At 47.6% G+C, this 14,672-nt stretch overlaps 1 protein-coding gene across 1 annotated transcript in view; it reads left to right on the top strand.

The window, feature by feature from the left end:
* PLCB1 (phospholipase C beta 1) overlaps window positions 1-14,672 on the top strand; it is a 957,098-nt gene that overhangs the window by 633,418 nt on the left and 309,008 nt on the right. The window lies entirely within an intron of this gene.

Here is a 14,672-nt window from a genome sequence, read left to right as displayed (position 1 = left end):
GCAACAAAAGCCAACACTTTTTGGGGGCTCAACATTCCCACCTTTATCAGGACTCGTAGAACAATAACAACAGGTTGAGGGATACCCTCCTGGACTGTAAGTTGTTACCCAAGTAGACATGTACAGATGATGTAGGTGCTTGGAAGGAGACTTGGTAATTTTGTAATGTTTTAGGTAGTGTGCAGTCCTGGAGTCTGCTCGCCAACAACCATGGTGTTCGGCTGGACCCTCGGAGGGTATTACAATTATTATTTTTTTTAAAGATGGGAGTGCCGAACTAGTTGAAAAAGTCCATAAAAGATTTTATTCTGCAACAAAAGCCAACTTCTATTGGAGGCTCAACACCACCCATAATCAAAGCTTGTTGTGCAACGGCCGTAGGGTGAGGGATACTGTCCTGGGCTGTAAGTTGAAACCCCAGTAAGCACATACAGATCACGTAGGTGTTTGGACAGAGATAGTCTTTGTCCATGTGCCTGCATAATCTGAACATGCCTAATGTACTTGGGTAACAGCTTACAGTCCAGGATGTGGTATTAGAGCTCTGAAACTTCTGGTGATTTATTGTATTATTATATGGAGTGTGTGGTTCCGAAGTCTGCTCACCAACAACCATGGTGTCCTGCTGGACACTCGTAGGGTATTACTAAAACAATAAAAAAGATGGGAGCGCCACACTTGGTTATACAGTCCATAAAGATTTTATTCTGCAACTAAAACCAATACAATTTGAGGGTTCATCACTCCCCCTTTCATCAAGGCTTATAGAGCAAAAACTGAACCTGAACTATATGTTGAAACCCAATTAGGTATATACAGATCATGCAAACTTTTGGACAAAGAGAGAGTCTTTGTGCCTTCATGATCTGTATATGCATGTGCCTTCATGATCTGTATATGCATACTTGGGTAACAACAGACAGGCCAGGATGGGTTATAGGAGAGATAAATTCTGTGGTGTTTTGTTGTAATGTTATATGTAGTGTGTGGACCTGGAGGCTGCTCACAAACAGCCAAGATGTCCTGCTGGCCCTCCTGGGAAAATACAAAAAAAATTGAAAAGATGCGAGAGCCACACTGGTTCATACAGCCTATAAAGTATTTTATTCAGCAGCAAAAGCCAACACGTTTTGGGGACTCAACACCACCCTTCAACAGGGCTTGTAGAGCAACAACCGTAGGGTGATGGATACCATCCTGGGTTGCAAGTTGGAACTCAAATAGGTATGTACAGATCATGTAGGCACTTGGACAGATATGAGGGATACCGTCCTGGGTTGTAAGTTGGAACCCAAGTAGGCATGTACAGATCATGTAGGTGCTTGGACAGAGATAGTCTGTCCATGTGCCTGCATGATCTATACATGCCTACTTGGGTAACAATTTACAGTCCAGGGTATGGTATAGGAGCGCTGAACCTTGTGGTGGTTTGTTGTAATGTTATATGTAGTGTGAGGTCCTACAGGCTGCTCACCAACAACCATGGTGCCCTGTTGAACCCTCAAAGGGGATTACTAAAACGAAATTGAAAAGATGGGAGCACCACACTAGTTTGTACAGTCCTTAAAATGTTTTATTCTGCAACAAAGGTCAATACCTTTAAGCAGGCTCAACACCACCCTTCATCAAGGTTTGTGGAGCAATAACCACAGGGTGAAGGCTACTGTCCTGGACTGTATGTTGGAACCCAAGTAGGCATGTACAGATCATGAAGGCCCTTGGATTGAGATTGTCTTTGTTACCAAGCTGCGAAAAAGGCCTTTGCAAAGTGAAAAATTCCTCACAAAATGAACAGCCTGGATGCCTTTAGTAAATCACTCCCAGGGTGTATACTGCCATGAGAATGAAATCCAGTGGCGGCTGGAGTGGCCCCGCACTTACCCCATCTAGGAAGCAATCAAGCTTTCTTTCTCCTCCTGTGGTGTGGATCATGGCGGCTTCTAATCAGGTGCTGCAGGCATGGATAGATTTATGCTATGCATGAATATATCTATTAATCATATAGGGGGTGATGTGGATAGAGGGGGCGGCACCGGTGCACCCTTAATGGACGGGACGTCCCTGTTGAAATCTTTGCCTTAGATAGACCTTGCTGATGTAGCATAACTACCTTCTGTCTTGTCCTGTGCTCATGCTATGTTGTATGACCTGTGACGTAAAGGGGTTGATGTACTAAAGGCAGATGATCTGTGCACTTTGCAAAGTTGCAGTTGCTCCAGAGTTTGGTTAATGAGCAGAAGCTCTGCTGATTTCCATCATTCAATCATGTGCAAGCAAAAATGCAGTTTGTTTTATTTTCCTTGCACGTGATTGGGTACTCCTGCAAAGTGAAGCTTTACTTAATTTACTAAGCTCAGGAGCTAGTGCACTTTGCAAATTGCACAGTCTATTTGCCTTTAGTAAATCAACCCCTAAGGATCTTTTCACACGGATATCCGTTTCCTCAGCGGGAATCACTCCGCCGATCCCCGCTGAGCAGGGAGATGACAGGTCCGTCTCTGCACACTGTGCAGGGACAGACCTGTCACAGCGCCGCTCTCCCCTATGGGAGATCGGATGACGACGGACCGCAGTGTCCGTCGTCACCCGATCCGTTCCGCAGACGGATGGAAAAATAGCTTTTTCCTCCGTCACACTTTTTTTTCGGATCGGAGCGGGTCGGATGTCAGCGGACATGTCACCGCTGACATCCGACGCTCCATACAGGGGCGGATCCAGAGTCTAATCTCGGGAGGGGCACTGCTATAAAATATGTTTTTGGGGGGCAATTTATATGGGAAATGGCTGGTATTGGCGCTTCAATCATTACGGCACCATGGTTGTTATGGTGTCAGGATGATTGAAGCGCATTATTTCTATTAATACATTGTAATATAAAATTAAATGGTTCAACTCACCATATTGCAGAATCAGTGGGAGCCCTGAGGATGTCACTTGCCATGTCGCCTGCCACCAAATGTGGATTGTCACTTGTCACCAAATGCGGATTGTTACTTGCCACGTCACCTGCCACACATTGCGGATTGTCACTTGCCACGTAGCCTGCCACACATTGCAGATTGCCACTTGCCACGTCACCTGCCACACATTGCGGATTGTGACTTGCCACGTCACCTGCCACACATTGCGGATTGTGACTTGCCACGTCGCCTGCCACCAGATGCGGATTGCCATGTAGCCTGCCACACATTGCGGATTGCCACTTGCCACGTCACCTGCCACACATTGGGGATTGTCACTTGCCACGTCACCTGCCACACATTGCGGATTGTCACTTGCCACGTTGCCTGCCACACATTGCGGATTGTCACTTGCCACGTAGCCTGCCACACATTGCGGATTGTCACTTGCCACGTCACCTGCCACACATTGCAGATTGTCACTTGCCACGTTGCCTGCCACACATTGCGGATTGCCACTTGCCACGTCACCTGCCACACATTGCGGATTGTCACTTGCCACGTAGCCTGCCACACATTGCGGATTGTCACTTGCCACGTCACCTGCCACACATTGCGGATTGTCACTTGCCACATCACCTGCCACACATTGTGGATTGCCACTTGCCACGTAGTCTGCCACACATTGTGGATTGCCACTTGCCACGTAGTCTGCCACACATTGCGGATTGTTACTTGCCACGTCACCTGCCACACATTGCGGATTGTCACTTGCCACGTCACCTGCCACACATTGCGGATTGCCACTTGCCACGTAGCCTGCCACACATTGCGGATTGTCACTTGCCACGTCACCTGCCACACATTGCGGATTGTCACTTGCCACGTCACCTGCTACACATTGCGGATTGTCACTTGCCACGTCACCTGCCACACATTGTGGATTGCCACTTGCCACGTAGTCTGCCACACATTGCGGATTGCCACTTGCCACGTAGCCTGCCACACATTGCGGATTGTAACTTGCCACGTCACCTGCCACACATTGCGGATTGTCACTTGCCACGTCACCTGCCACACATTGTGGATTGCCACTTGCCACGTAGTCTGCCACACATTGCGGATTGCCACTTGCCACGTAGCCTGCCACACATTGCGGATTGTCACCTACTGGTGGTCTTTTGTTGGGTCCCAGAGTGAAGATAGGCAGCAGAGAGATGATGCAATCTCTCTGCTGCACACAGCTTCCTACACAGTGAAGGCGGAACTGGAGGGATGCAGGGCAGTGAGAGATGATGTCATCTCCCTGCTCCCCTGCCTGCTGGCTTCCTGATTGGCCAGCAGCCCTCCTAAGCCGACCAGCTACCCCCCCCCCCTCACCCGTCCACTCAGCGCGGGTACCCGCGGAACCGACCGCGATTGGACCCGCGGAACCGGCCGCGGGTACCCGCGGAACCGGCCGCGATTGGACCCGCGGAACCGGCCCGCGGGTACCCGCGGAACCGGCCGCGATTGGACCCGCGGAACCGGCCGCGATTGGACCCGCGGAACCGGCCGCGATTGGACCCGCGGAACCGGCCGCGGGTACCCGCGGAACCAGCCGCGATTGGACTCACGGAACCGGCCCGCGGGTACCCGCGGAACCGGCCGCGATTGGACCCGCGGAACCGGCCGTGCTGTCGGTATTCTCGGAGGGGGCAATTGACCCGTTGCCCCCCCCCTGGATCCGCCCCTGGCTCCATAGAGCTCTATGGAGCATCTGTTCAGGTCCGCCTGAAAAACTGACAGGCGGGCCTGAACAGATCGTCAGTGTGAAAGGGGCCTTACTGTCTTCCATGTTCTCATCTTAGTAGCTGAGTTTGGCTGTTCCTCACCCAGTTTTAAGCTTCCTACACAGCTGTATCTGTTTTTCAGTTAATGACTGTGTTTCAACCTACATTTGAAATTGATCATTATTAGCACCCGCTTGATATAATTGGTTAGTCATACACCTGGCTCTAATCCTACAAAATTCCTGTTTTTGTGCAAGTGTACAAAGTGTGCAAGTGTAAGAATTCATGCTGGTTTGAAGCCAAAGGATAGTCACACCAAAGATTGATTCGATTTAGATGTTTCTTCTGTTTTCTGTGTAAATAAACAATAAAATATATATTTTTGGAAGAATTCTTACTTTAAAGCATTTCTTCACACCTGCCTAATACTTTTGCACAGTACTGTGTGTGTGTGTATGTGTGTATGTATATATGTGTATATATATATATATATATATATATATATATATATATACACTATATTACCAGAAGTATTGGGACGCCTGCCTTTACACGCACATGAAATTTAATGGCATCCCAATCTTAGTCCGTAGGGTTCAATATTGAGTTGGCCCACCCTTTGCAGCTATAACAGCTTCAATTCTTCCAGGAAGGCCGTGCACAAGGTTTAGGAGTGTGTCTATGGGAATATTTGACCATTCTTCCAGAAGGACATTTGTGAGGTCAGGCACTGATGCTGGACAAGAAGGCCTGGCTCACAGTCTCCGTTCTAATTCATCCCAAAGGTGTTCTATCGGGTTGCTTTGTGCACTGGTCTAAATCATTTGGTGTAGGGGGGATTATTGTGTGGGGTTGTTTTTCAGGTGTTGGGCTTGGCCAGTGAAGGGAACTCTTGATGCGGTTGTATACCCTGCTGATTTTTACCTATAGGTAAGCCTATAATAAGGCTTACCTGTAAATAAAATTTATATCTACAGAACAGCCTATAGGTGGGGTTATATACGGTAGGGAGGGTTATTTATTGGTTAGGGTTGCTATGTGTAGTGGGATATATAATGAGAGGTCATGCAATTTTTTTGTTTGGGGGCGAGGGGATCCTGATGCTTTATATATATATATATATATATATATAATACATTTTTTTGCATTTTATATGCCAATAAAACTTTTGTAGAGGTAACTCTTTTGGGTGTGTTTATCTTTTTTCTTTTTTTTATTCTTTTTGACATCTTCATTTTTGATTACACCCTCCTTATACTATTATAGGTGAATACCTCTCTCGTTTATAATGATGGAGATCTCCCAGGATTACTTTCTCTCTTTTTTGTTGTAAAATGAATATCTCCTAAACATGCACCGTTTAGGAGATATTCACCCTGCATGCAACCGCTGACATCAGTGGCGCATGGACTCTGAAGGTCCTGTGTATCGTCCCGAAACTTCAGAGCTTCTTGCCGGAACCGAGGGCCTCCACATGCATGCACGGGAGCGACGTCATCACAGCTCCGTCCGCTCACAGCGCCGGAGCCCGCAAACCCAGTAGTAATGCCAGGGGAACATGTCAGCCCCCTCAGCGGTGACCAGGCGCCATTGAGAGGGCTTCGTTCTAAGGTAAGTATTTCATAATGAGCTAATAAGCGATGCATTATGCCTTTGTCTTACAGGTTGTTTTTTTTTTTTTTGCAGGGTTTACAACCATTTTAAGGTGTCGGCATACCAAGACATTTCGGACAATTTCATGCTCCCACCTTTGTGGGAACAGTTCAGGCATGTACTGGCCATCGGGACTACAGGGAGATTCCCGGTGGGCCGATGGCTCAGTGGGCCGGTCTGGTGCAGTCCTGGAGCCGCTCCTCTCTGACAGTGAGCGATCGTGATTCTTTGCCTGTCAGGAGGAGAAGCTTCCGTCATATGCTGGAGAGAGCATTAGGCGTTATGCTCCCTCCAGCCTGCAGGACAGCCGGCCGACTTTCTTTCCTCTCTCCCCTATCACTTGTTATCACATGACTGGAGAGAGGAAGATGAGAAGCTGCCTTCAGAACTGTGAGTACATGTGGGGGGAGGACACTGATGTAAGGGGGCTGCTGATGGGACACTCTGATGTAAGGGGACTGTTGATGGGACACTCTGATGTAAGGGGGCTGCTGATGGGACAATCTGTTGTAATGGGGCTGCTGATGGGACACTCTGGTGTAAGGGGGATGCTGATGGGACACTCTGGTGTAAGGGGGCTGCTGATGGGACACTCTGGTGTAAGGGGGATGCTGATGGGACACTCTGGTGTAAGGGGGATGCTGATGGGACACTCTGGTGTAAGGGGGATGCTGATGGGGCACTCTGGTGTAAGGGGGCTGCTGATGGGACACTCTGATGTAAGGGGGCTGCTGATGGGACACTCTGATGTAAGGGGGCTGCTGATGGGACACTCTGATGTAAGGGGGCTGCTGATGGGACACTCTGATGTAAGGGGGCTGCTGATGGGACACTCTGATGTAAGGGGGCTGCTGATGGGACAATCTGTTGTAAGGGGGCTGCTGATGGGTCACTCTGATGTAAGGGGGCTGCTGATGGGTCACTCTGATGTAAGGGGGCTGCTGATGGGACACTCTGGTGTAAGGGGGCTGCTGATGGGACAATCTGTTGTAAGGGGGCTGCTGATGGGTCACTCTGATGTAAGGGGGCTGCTGATGGGTCAATCTGTTGTAATGGGGCTGCTGATGGGACACTCTGGTGTAAGGGGGATGCTGATGGGACACTCTGGTGTAAGGGGGCTGCTGATGGGTCACTCTGGTGTAAGGGGGCTGCTGATGGGTCACTCTGGTGTAAGGGGGCTGCTGGTGGGTCACTCTGGTGTAAGGGGGCTGCTGGTGGGTCACTCTGGTGTAAGGGGGCTGCTGATGGGTCACTCTGATGTAAGGGGGCTGCTCATGGGACACTCTGATGTAAGGGGGCTGCTGATGGGTCAATCTGATGTAAGGATGAAGTCCAGGGCCAAATTTCTGTCCCAGTCCAGCCCTGGAACAGTTTGGGGATGGCCCCTTCCTGTTCCAACTTGACTGCGCACCAGTGCACAAAGCAAGGTCCATAAAGACATGGATGAGTGAGTTTGGGGTGGAGGATCTTTACTGGCCTGCACAGAGTCCTATATATATTACATTAACTACAGTAAGAGAATGCAGCATGGGTGCTCAACCTGTGGTCCCGCAGCTGTTGCGAAGTGCCATCATGCCTCTGCCTCTGGGAGTCATGCTTGAACCTGTCATGCTTGCAATGCCTCATGGGACTTGTAGTTCTGCAACAGTTGGAGGGCCACAGAATGGAATACAGCACATGTTTTATATCTTGAAAACAACTTGTTTTTTTATTTCAAATATCTTATTTTAGCAGAGAGGATTTTGGGATCATTTCCCAGATACTTACATCATTTATCCTAACCAAACCTAAGGAATAAAAATATAACAGTAGCCTCCTTTCTTGTGGATGCCATGGGAGTGGAAGTAAACTGCCAATTCTTCCAAAAGTATTAACACATATTCCGCTGAAAGAAATAGTCATGGGAAATACAATTCTTACTTTTGCAATTAATTTTTTCATGAATTACTTTGTATACTCACAATGGGATTGATTTACTAAAACTGGAAAGTGCAAAATCTGTTGCAACTGTGCATAGTAGCCAGTCAGCTTCTATATTCAGTTTGTTCAAATTCTTGAAAGAAGAGAAGAAGCCAGCTTTCAGCATCTTTAAAGAGAGTCATCCAAGGGATTTGTTCCCTGCCATGCGGATCACCTTCCCTGCCACATCCAATTCATCCTGCTGGCCCAGGTCCCATACAGGAGGACCCGTGGTACCCCCTTATCCACAGCCCTGTATCTATAGTTCCTGCAGGCTGGGTCGGTGCTACCTATAGGCAAGGTAGGCGCCAGCCTAGAGCGCACATTAGTCGGGTGCACCACCTTCTGTGCACCACAGCAGGAGGACCAGAGCAGCACACAGATAGCCGATGCCCATGAACAGTTAGTCGGATCCACACTCCAGGAAGCGGAGTGCTATACACGTCTCCCAGCTCCCGGAAACTGTCCAGGGGCTTAGTGTAGTCCCCCCATCCCACCGCCTTGTAGATCATCGCGGCTACGGCATAGACCCTGGCATCGCCCAGCAGGAAGGAAGCTTGGGTCTCCCTGTCCAGCTCCAAGTCATAGTGCAACATGCACCAATCGATGATTCAGCTGGCTCGGTGGAGGTAGGTGTACCTGTGAGCACTGAACGCAGGGCGGTGGGAGATGTGGTAGAGCATGTATGCCACCCCGGCCAGTCCCCCATACAGCCCGCCCTCCTGGCCACCCTGGGTAGCTGCTGGACCATGCTGTCCAGTTCAGTTTTGGGCACCAGTTCTCAAAAAGGATATTGGGGAACTGGAGAAATTGCAGAGAAGGGCAACCAAACTGATGAGAGGCATGGAGGAGCTCAGCTATGAGGAAAGATTAGAGGAACTGAATCTATTCCCTCCTGAGAAGAAGACATTAAGAGGGGAAATAATCAACATGTACAAATACATAAGTGATCCATATCGTGAACTTGGTATTGAGTTATTCACTTTAAGGTCATCACAGAGGACAAGGGGGCCCTCTATATGTAGAGGAAAAAAGATTTCACCTCCAAATATGGAAAGGTTTCTTTACAGTAAGAGCTGTGAGAATATGGAATAGACTTTCTCCAGAGGTGGTTCTGGCCAGCTCAGTAGATTGCTTTAAAAAAGGCCAGGATTCTTTCCTAAATTTACATAATATAACTGGATACTGACATTTATAAGTAAAGTTGATCCAGGGAAAATCCGATTGTCTCTTGGGGGATCAGGAAGGAATTTTTTTCCCCTGCTGTAGCAAATTGGAGCATGCTCTGCTGGGGTTTTTCTTTGCCTTCCTCTGGATCAATTGTGGGTGTAGGATTGTATATATGAGTGTAGCGCCGGTACTCCTAATGAGTACACGCTATGTGTTTAAATTTTGTTTTTGCTCAAAACTGTAGTGATTTTTGGGGTTAATTGTGCTAAATTGTACTTTGGCATCAGTTTGGCTGGGCTGTATAGAAGTTCTGCCTGGTCATAGGTGGGGTTGTACACCTGTGGGAGGCTTTAGAACACAGTCTGGTTGGACGCATTGGGTCTCGGAGCCAATCAGTGGGCGCATTTGTCTCACTGCGTAATCCGGGAAAGGGTACTTAAGGTGCCGAAGTCACGTGGTTCGGGGTTCCAGTCCAGAAGTTGTTGTTGACTCCATGGTCCTGGTCCTCCTGACCAGCCCCCAGGGGCCCTCATGGCCTGGGGTGCATATCCATCCATTTCTGAGCTTCAGAACTGGCTAGTTCGCAGTGCAGTAACTGAAAGGAGGATTCTAAGGTGTTCCGGTGGCGTCCCGGGTTTGGAGAGGCCCAGCAACTCTACACGTGACCAGGGGAGGACTCTTCAGTGAGAGAGCCACGCACAAGGCTGGCTGCTCGGTAAGAGCCTGGAAGCTGAGCTGCCATGGACATTGAATCCACAATTCTTACAGTATCGCCGGACCAGCTGAAAGATTCTGGTACAGTAAGAAAGGTTCCTTCTTCTACCCTTCCAGTTGTAACTAAGTTTCCAACCAAGTCTGTGTGAGAGACTTTGAAAAGCTAGAATTACCTGTTGGCTGCTAAACCCAAAACTGGATTTATCCAACAGCTAAAGAATCCAGTTGCGAGTGGCTGTTCCCTGGATTGTGTACAGAGAGAGAGACTTTTATTGAAGTCAGCAGTTCCAAGCACCTGAGCTAAACTTTACCCTGATACCCTCTATTCCCGACTTAGAGACTGACTTTGTTCATCTGTTTTTTGCAAAATTACAATCCTAACAAGGAATTCAAGTGTCGGTCTCTACAGTTACTGGGTTATAAACCCTGGGAACCCCTAGACAAGAACGAGTACGAGCTGGGCGAGGTAACCGGTAGGCCCAGAAAAATTCAGCAGCTCCTTCGGGGGTTAGTGCTACATGAGATTGTATTTATTTATTTTTTTTAACTAGATGGACTTGTGTCTTTTTTCAACCTGACTAACTATGTAACTATGGTCCTGATCACAACCCCCACGTCACTGCCCTGGGCGGACACCAGGTTGCCCTTGCAGTCGGAGAAGCGGTTGGGGAAGCAGCGCTTGCTTTCCATCTGATGAGGACTGAGATCCTACATGATGGACCACCCCTACTTCCAATGTTCCTGGGCAAGACAAGGACACTGTCATACAGCCGGGGTGCCTGTTGGAAGGCAATGGAGCTGTCAGAGCCTGGAGAGCATTGGACATGCTGGAGCAGAGAGGAATGAACCCGTAGGGGGTGCGGCATGGATGGAGGGGGCAGTCAAAAAGCACTTTCGCCTAAGTAGACAAAAATCCTTGCACCAGGTAAAATGGTTGAGAACGACTGCTCAAGTTGAAGTTAAATGTTACCTAATTTTCAGAGAAACCGGTTCTGTTTGGTAAAGAAATAAAGATTCATGAGTGTTCTTTCTTGGCTGTACGTCTGTGAAGAAAATTGAAGACGCTCTTAGTTCAGAAAAGTAATTTTAGCTTACTGTTGCCAAAGGGTTTGAAATTTAAGCACTTGGCATTTTTATCCTCGCTTCCAAGAAAAGGATTTCTGTTAGAGTAAATAGCCTTAATTATCTGTGTGATCTTCAGGCTGTCCTGCCTGCAGGTCTGTGCCCGGCTCCAGTATCTGTGAAAATGTACAAAAGCCGGGTGGCATTTCAGAGCTTTGTTTCAATTCTCTGTAGTGTAGCAAGTGTTGACACACACACAAAAAAAAATAAAAAGCATTGCTTTCAGAAATCGCTACCAATTTGTGACTTCAGCGGAGATGAAAATGCCTATCCTTGATTAAAATAAGGAAACAAAATATAACTGAGTGTTTTGTAATTGGTGCGTTAGCAATACTTTAAAGGCAATCTGTCCCCAATAAGAAGCACTTAGGCATGCAGTAGTTCACTAATTGAATAAGGTCTGTTAAGAAAACATTTATTTAATGGTGTACTATGCCTACTTAAAAGAGTACCTAATAATTGGCATGCATAAAAAAAAGAAAAGAAAAAAAGAAAAACTGCTGCTCCCATCAAAGATGTTCTTGATCTGCGGTTGCAAAGTGTAATGGGCCTCAACTGCAGTCCCAGACATCACCAAAGGACCCCGGGTAATATTCATTATATGTAATGCTACCGAAAACTGACAAAGCATGGTGAGAAACTACAGACATGATCAGGGGCGGACTGACAACTCATGGGGCCCACGGGCAATAGGAGATTATGGGGCCCCCGGGCAATAGAAGATTATGGGGCCTCCGGGTAATAGGAGATTATGGGGCCCACACAGTATACACACACACACACACACAAAGACACACAGTATACACACAGAATACACATACACACACTGAAAAGGTACTGGAGAGGCGGGGCAGCTATAATCCTGGGATTTTTAAAAAAACACAGATTTTTACATACTGTCCCTGGTTTTATTGAGGCTGGCAACCTTGATGGAGCCCCCTAGTGGCATGGGGCCCTCAGGCAGTGCCCGAGTGCCCCAATGGTCAGTCCGCCCCTGGATATGATGGGGTTGATTTACTAAAGGCAAATAGGCTGTGCACTTTGCAAAGTGCAGTTGTTCCACAGCTTAGTAAATGAGGCAAATGTTTGCTTTACAAAGAAGACCCAATCACGTGCAAGAAAAAAAAAAAAACAGCATTTTTGCTTGCTTACATGATTGGATGATGGAAGCCAGCAGAGCTTCCCCTCATTTACCAAGCTCTGGAGCAGCCGCACTTGCAGAGTGAACAGGCTAATTGCTCTTAGTAATTCAACCCTGATGTCCCACTTTAAAGTGTAAGTCCACCTTTACAGAAAAATCTGTAAGGTGAACTTACTTACTATTCCGGTAAGGGTCTAGGCAGGCGACAATGACAAGCATATCTGTTATCCAGGTAAGGGTCAGGGCAGGCGGCAGTCAGTAGCATATCCATTATCGAGACAAGGGGCAGCAATTGGTAGAATTATCCATGTCTAGGCAAGGATCAGGCAAGAAGGTCAAACAAACGGCAGCAACGCAAGACAAGGCTTGGCAGAAATATTGGAGCCAGGAAGCTAAAGGGATGTAATGCATAGGAGCGCATTTTACTCTCCTAGCAGTAAAACAGAGAATTCATTGCAGAGGGAGGGGCAGCAATTCGTACTACAGATGTGGTTGAACTTGAAGACATGCTGTAGGAGACAGTCAAAAACTGGAAACATGTAGCATGAAGCCGCTAGAGATGGCTGCCATTACAATCCCTTTATGAAGTCAATACTCCCACTGCTGACTGCTGGGGTCCAAGGGCCACATGGCAAGCACCAAAAGGCCACAGGTTTGGCTCCATGGGACTAGCTCCCATAATATATGGCTACCAATCATCGAAAGTGTCAAGATCTTTTGTGTGCTAGACATGTAGTAAGATAAGAGAACCATCAAGGAGCAAACAGAAAGCAGAGCCTACATGTGCAATGAGACTATTTGGCCAACTAAATGGACAACATTACAAACTTTTCATAAAGTGTTTAACCATTTTCCATCTGCATCCTGGATTTCCTGTCTAGAGATGTGGTGGGTGCTTATGGATAGCAGTGAGTTCAAGAGACCAAAGCAACACAACTGTTCCTTTAAGAGACCGTTCATCTAAAAACACCAGCAAATTCAATAACATATTTAGGTCAAACAGTTCCAGTTTTGCAATAGTCAGACACTGTGTGACGACAGAAACAATTCAGGTTTAAAGTATTTCTTAACACCTAGGGAGAATAAAAGAGCTTTGTTATGTTTGAGTTTCCATTGAAGGATTTTACCTTGCTAGTGCTGCTCTACCGGGCAGACAAGCTTTACTTTGGGGGAAAACAGGTGTGTAGTCACTACAACATTCCCACATAACAGCTCCGCTCAGTGCTTAGACCTCGAGGCTGCCGACCCCTCCAACGTACCAGAGTAAGGAAAGGGATGGTCAGCACTCAGGATGACATCCAAAAAATTGTGTTCCTAATGCCGCGTACACACGATCGAATTGTCCGCATGTCACCGGAAAATCCGATCGTGTGGGGGCTTAAGCGGACTTTCTCAGCGTAAAGTCCGGCGGACTTAGAAAGTAGTTTTGCAGTCCAATCTTTCCGCCGGACTTGGGTTTTCAGCGGACAATACGTTCGTGAGTATGCTAGTCTGGCGGTCTAAGAATGACGCATGCTCAGAAGCAAGTACGAGAAGGAAGCTATTGGCTACTGGCTATTGAACTTCCTTTTTCTAGTCCCGTCGTACGTGCTGTACGTCATTGCGCTAGCAAACGCCGGACTTTCTGTGTGTCCGTGTGTGGCCAAGTCCGTTCGGTAGACTATCCGCCGGATTGTTTGCCGGACTAAGTACGCCAGACAATTCGATCGGGTGTACGTGGCATTAATTGAAAAGACATGTAAAAGGTTGTAAAAACATCCTACACATTTTGAATGTTAGGGCTTCCAGAAGATAGGCCTCCCAGTCTCTCCTGACCTCACTTGGTCCCTGCTGCAAGGGCGCAGCCTGTCCAGAGCCTATCTATCCCTACACACACATAGGATCGTGTCTCTAACTAAAAGCATATCTGTCCCCGCTAGAGGTCATCTTCCTGACTATATTTCCCACTAGTAAAGAGCGCCTTTGTGAAACGTATTGTGCTATAAATATCACATCTGGTCCAAGTCCAAAATGGTTGCCAAAATCTCACTAGAGCCCTATGTCAAAATGTACAGGCTCTCCCAAGGTGGCTCCTGGAGCCCAAGGCAGAGGACACATTGGTCCTATGCGGGACTCTCTCTAGTGCCAATAGCAAATGGTGGTCAAATGACTGGTGTGTTACTACTAAAAAGAAGGATCACTTCTTAGTTACCGTTAACACTTTTAGAGGTGCAACGATTTAGCAACTGCTGCCACTGCCCA

The sequence above is a fragment of the Lithobates pipiens genome, unplaced genomic scaffold (assembly GCF_037356315.1).
Source record: "Lithobates pipiens isolate NorthernLeopardFrog02 unplaced genomic scaffold, aLitPip1_a1.2 Scaffold_18, whole genome shotgun sequence".
NCBI lineage: Eukaryota > Metazoa > Chordata > Amphibia > Anura > Ranidae > Lithobates > Lithobates pipiens.
The sequence above is the reverse complement of the archived record's forward strand: the minus strand, read 5'-3'. Positions and strand labels throughout refer to the sequence as shown.